This window comes from Triticum aestivum, chromosome 1A, assembly GCF_018294505.1.
Source record: "Triticum aestivum cultivar Chinese Spring chromosome 1A, IWGSC CS RefSeq v2.1, whole genome shotgun sequence".
NCBI lineage: Eukaryota > Viridiplantae > Streptophyta > Magnoliopsida > Poales > Poaceae > Triticum > Triticum aestivum.
This window is the reverse complement of record NC_057794.1, coordinates 328,618,144-328,624,143: the sequence shown is the minus strand read 5'-3', so window position 1 is coordinate 328,624,143 and position 6,000 is coordinate 328,618,144.

Sequence of the window (6,000 nt, the reverse complement as noted above, 5' to 3'; positions counted from 1 at the left end):
AGAAGAGGGCGAATAAAACGGCAAGGGTGAAGTGGGGGTGAGGAAAATGAGAGGCAAATGGAAAATAATGTAATGCGAGGGATAAGAGTTTGTGATGGGTACTTGGTATGTCTTGACTTGTGCGTAGACTCCCCGGCAGCGGCGCCAGCAATCCTTCTGGCTACCTCTTGAGCATGCGTTGGTTTTCCCTTGAAGAGGAAAGGGTGATGCAGCAAAGTAGCGTAAGTATTTCCCTTAGTTTTTGAGAACCAAGGTATCAATCCAGTAGGAGACCACGCGCGAGTCACCTTGTACCTACACAAACAAATAAGAACCTCGCAACCAACGTGATAAAGGGGTTGTCAATCCCTCCACGGCCACTTGCAAGACTAAGATCTGATAGAGATAATAATAATAAGATAAATATTTATGGTATTTTTATGATATAGATTGAAAGTAAAGATTGCAAAATAAAATAGATTGGAAACTTGTATGATGGAAAATAGACCCGGGGGCCATAGGTTTCACTAGTGGCTTCTCTCAAGATAGCATAAGTATTACGGTGGGTGAACAAATTACTGTCGAGCAATTGATAGAATTGAGCATAGTTATGAGAATATCTAGGTATGATCATGTATATAGGCATCACGTCCGTGACAAGTAGACTGACTCCTGCCTGCATCTACTACTATTACTCCACACATCAACCGCTATCCAGCATGCATCTAGAGTATTAAGTTCATAAGAACAAAGTAACGCTTTAAGCAAGATGACATGGTGTAGAGGGATAAACTCATGCAATATGATATAAACCCCATCTTTTTATCCTCGATGGCAACAATGCAATACGTGTCGTTTCCCTTTCTGTCACTGGGATCGAGCACCGCAAGATTGAACCCAAAGCTAAGCACTTCTCCCATTGCAAGAAAGATCAATCTAGTAGGCCGAACCAAACTGATAATTCGAAGAGACTTGCAAAGATAACCAATCATAAATAAAATAATTCAGAGAAGATTCAAATATTGTTCATAGATAACCTTGATCATAAACCCACAATTCATCGGATCTCGACAAACACACCGCAAAAGAAGATTACATCGAATAGATCTCCAAGAAAATCGAGGAGAACTTTGTATTGAGATCCAAAGAGAGAGAAGAAGCCATATAGCTAATAACTATGGACCCAAAGGTCTGAGGTAAACTACTAACACCTCATCGGAGGGGTCATGGAGTTGATGTAGAGGCCCTCCATGATCAATGCCCCCTCCGGTGGAGCTCCGAAAAAGGCCCCAAGATGGGATCTCTTGGGTACAGAAGGTTGTGGCGGTGGAAATAGGGTTTCATGGTGCTCCTGGATGTTTTGGGGGTATGTGAACATATATAGGAGGAAGAAGTAGGTCGGCTGAGCCACGAGGGGGGAGGGCGCGCCTAGGGGGGTAGGCGCGCCCCCTGCCTCGTGGCCACCTCGTTGGTTGCTTGACGTCCACTCCAAGTCCTCTGGATCACGTTTGTTACAAAAATCACGCTCCCGAAGGTTTCATTCAGTTTGGACTCCGTTTGATATTCCTTTTCTGCGAAACACTGAAATAGGCAAAAAAACAGCAATTTGCACTAGGCCTTGGGTTAATAGGTTAGTCCCAAAAATAATATAAAAGTGTAAAATAAAGCCCATTAACATCCAAAACAGATAATATAATAGCATGGAACAATCAAAAATTATAGATAAGTTGGAGACGTATCATGGCGGCATTTAGCTTTGTCCGACTCGTTTCAAGCTCCTGGGACAGTGTGTTGTTCTTCTCTTTGAGAACCTGCGGTAATAACGGTCCTTAAATCGGTTGGCCTAAACCACTTAAAGTCTCGAGGGCTACTGGCATATAGCTATTAAGTTTACACAAACCATTACCTGCATATCTTTTGAAAACAGGTGCGCAACTCCAGCAAGTCCGTCCCGGGCGGCTCAGATATATGCATCCACGATGCTAAGGGTAGTAAATTCATGCTCAGTAAAAACCAGAGCACGCATGGTCTCTTTCAGTTGTCGATGATTCATCATGCTCTCCACTTTAGAATTTGTGACGGATACGTCGTCCGAATCCTCATGAGGTGGAGGAGTTGGCGTTGCATCCGTATTGGCTCTCGTCCTGGTTGATGATCCCGGTGTCAGATTAGCTGATGATCGGCTAACTGGGATTTTCGACACAGTTCGCCGTGTGCTCCTCCTGAGTTAAGATGGAAGGAGAAATATGACAAACTGGTCTTATGCCTAGGCACATATTAAAAGTTATACCTCTTTGATGAAGGAGGGGGCTTGGCGGGGCTCCCAGTTTCCTTTCGTTTTGAAGGCTCACCCTGCGTAGATGCTACCTTCCTAGAGGCCGCCCTAGATGGAGTGCGGTGCACTGAGCGCCGATCCTATGAATCACGATTTAGTGTGATGGGTGAGACACAAGTGGGGGGCTCCCTTTTTGAGGATGATTTCCGAGTACTTACCTTGGAGAAAGGGAACATGCCGGGGTAGTCTATCGTAATAGCCACTTCCGAGCCGTCAAGGCTCGCTTGGTAAAAGACTCCATCATCAAACTCTATAAATATATCTAGATCCTCGCAGAAGCCGGGTTCTTCATTGCGAGCATGGTCCTCTAGCTATGGGGAGGGGCAATGGACATTTTTGACTACCTTCCTCCATGTCTATTTTAAGATGGCCAGAACAATTTGATTAGTGCACCTCGATAATGAGGTAGGACAATGTTGTTAATCAAAAACTTACCCATTCAATGGGGTTATACATGGAAAAACCTTCCCAACAATTTAAACGGGTGAACTCTTCTTTCTCCCCCTTATAAAGATCTGCCAAAATGGCGGCCAGAGCGGCTGGGGTATCCAAACCCTAGCGCTTATAACGAGATGTGTCATGCTCCCCATTGTAACACCATAAAGGGTTCACTCTGGACTGAAGGGGCTGGACGCATCGCTTTATCGCGATGGCCATGATCTCGATTATCGAGAGTTCGGGATGGGCAACTAACCTGACCTTGCTGACCAACCTCCTTACTTCCGCACCGTCTTCTTCTTTGGGGCTCCGGGAGCGCCAATTGAGGCGTTTCTTAAAATGAGAACTAAAGAATTAGGGAAGTCCATGTCAAACTGGGTCCGGAAGGGGAACGTCCTCAATATAAAACCATTCTAAAGTCCATTCTTTGGATGCCTTCTTGGGAGTTCTGACGAGGTAACCTGATCCGGCTATGCGCCATACTTTGGCGCCGCCCACTTCAAATATAGAACCCCCTTGATGGCGAGGGATGAGGCAGAAGAACTTTCTCCATAGTTTGAAATGAGCCTCGCAGCCTAAGAACAGTTCACAAAGAGCGACAAAACCCGAAATGTGCAGGATAGAACCTGGTGTGAGGTTGTGCAGCTGGATCCCGTAGAATTCCAGTAGACCTCTGAGGAAGGGGTGGATCGGGAATCCTAAGCCCCTCAGAAGAAATGAGACGAAGCACACCCTCTCCTCCTTGTTGGGGTTGGGGAAATTCTCTGCTAGCACATCGTTGCCAATCGAGGCCAATCCCGCCCGCACGAAGACTAGATCTGCATGAGGGAGATATCCCTGCGTCTGAAGTCGATTCAGCTGGAGGTGAGACACAGAGCAGCTTCGCCAATCACCCGCTTGAGGGCCATGAGTGCGCGAGGAAGAGCCAGGAGCGCTCGCCATGTTTTGTAGTTTTTTCATGGTTTGCTCTGATGTTCTTTGCGCGGTATGGGATGTCATTGGGAGATCTAACCTCTTATATAGATGCCGCCCTTGCATGATAAGGGGTATATTTGTAAAAAATTATGGACCGTTCACATTCGCTCGGCGCGTGGAAATCGAGGCGACGACAGGAAGGAATCGTAAAGGCAGAACATGGACGTAAAAACCGTAATGTCGTCAATCCGGAGTATGATGAAGAACCCGCCTTGCAAAGCCGAAGACATAAGCTGGATACTACATCGTCATTGAAGGCAAGTTCGGGGGCTACTGAGGGAGTCCTGGATTAGGGGGTCCTCGGGTGTCCGGTGTATTTGATATGGGCCAGGCTGATGGGCCGTGAAGATAAAGCAGAAGACTATCCCCCGTGTCCGGGTAGGACTCCTATATGCGTGGACGACAAGTTTGGTGTCCGGATGTACTATTTCCTTCCTCTACAAACCGACTATGTACAACCCTAGGCCCCTCTGGTGTGTATATATATAAACCGGAGGGTTTAGTCCGTGGAGGCAAGCAGAATAATCATAGACTAGATGGCTAGGGTTTAGCCATAACGATCTCGAGGTAGATCAACTCTTGTAGCATCTATACTCATCAAATACAATCAAGCAGGACATAGGGTTTTACCTCCTTTAAGAGGGCCCGAGCCTGGGTAAACATCGTGTCCCCATTGTCCCTTGTTACCATTGATCCTTAGACTCACAGCTTGGCCCCCCCCTACCCAAGATCTGCTGGTTTTGACACTGACAATGCTCCCTTAGAACTGAGGAGCAGATGGCGGCCTTTGCAACCGAGGTACAGGAGACCAAGATGTTGGGTTCTATGGTAGGGTGTGTCGACTGCAAATTAAAATTTCCTACGCGCAGAACAACCAGGAACATGCAACGGGAATGGATCACGGCTCGTTACCACTAGACACGCAGTGCATGCAGCGGGAGTAGAGTTAGGGCAGTGCGTCTCTGTAGTCGTCTCCTCCTTGTCCAATCTCCCTCGAACAATCATTCATCGGATCCCATGTACTGGTTCGCCAGAGTAGCGCAAGTGCACCACCTCTAACGGTATTCACGCGTGCAGGAGGAACACCATGTGGCGGACTGCTAGATCCGATCACACAATCGGTGGCGAGTGGAGGTGGCTACTTGCAACACATGCAAAGCCCTAGTGACGGCACCGACGCGATAAACCGAATGAGTATGCCGCACTTCCACTATATATAAACATCCGTCGCGGGCTCAACACTTTGGCCTCGCGCGGACCCTAAAGCCCAAAATCTGTTCGGTCGGGATCCGAGTCCGAGTAGGATCACGTCTAACTCGTGGAGTCGGATCGGGCCTCACAAGTTCCTTCCCTTAAGCGCGCGACCCCTTAGGTTCAAGTCGGCTTGGTCGCAGGTCGGATCACCTCCGACTTGCTCGGTTGATAGGGGCCTCTAGGTAGGCGTGCCGACCACCAAGTAGACAATGAAGCCGGTTGGCGAACATGTACAACATGTCACACTTCTGTTCCCTTTGCCACACGATATATGTTGTCGGGCTCAAGGCAAGTCTGTCATCCTTGTGCGAGCCCGACCTCTTTCTCGTTCCAGTGATGCCGACCACAAACCATATTATCTCATAATCCTTGTCGCATGGCCATGCTTATCTTGGTCGAATTGCACGAGGGCCCCAGAGTATATATCTCTCTCCTGATTGGATGGGAAAATCCCATCTTGTTCAACCATGTCTCTCAACATGGGTCTGGACAAGCCTGAAACCTACCTTCGTACCTACCTAGTCATGGAGTAGCGTTTAGTTGGCCCAAAGCAAGTCTGTCACCATCCCGAGTACATGCGCCAGCTCCGGTCATAGGACATAGAACGCATGTTGTACTAGAAACTCACAGATGACACATCACTGCATCTCATAGTTGGGTCCATCCGACTCAAACCTTATCTCGACTTGGATCCGACCAGATCCTTCCGAGTCCATATTATCCGGTTAGCATCCAATGCTCCCTGGCTAGTGAGACCAAGCCATCGACCGTGTCATATGCTAGTTGATACGTCTCCAACGTATCTATAATTTTCGATTGTTCCATGCTGTTATATTATCAATCTTGGATGTTTTATAATCATTTTATAGTCATTTTATAACGTTTTTTGGTACTAACCTATTGACATAGTGCCAAGTGCCAATTCCTGTTTTTCCATCTTTTTTACATCGCAGAAAATCAATACCAAACGGAGTCCAAATGCAACGAAACTTTACGGAGATTTTTTATGGACCAGAAGA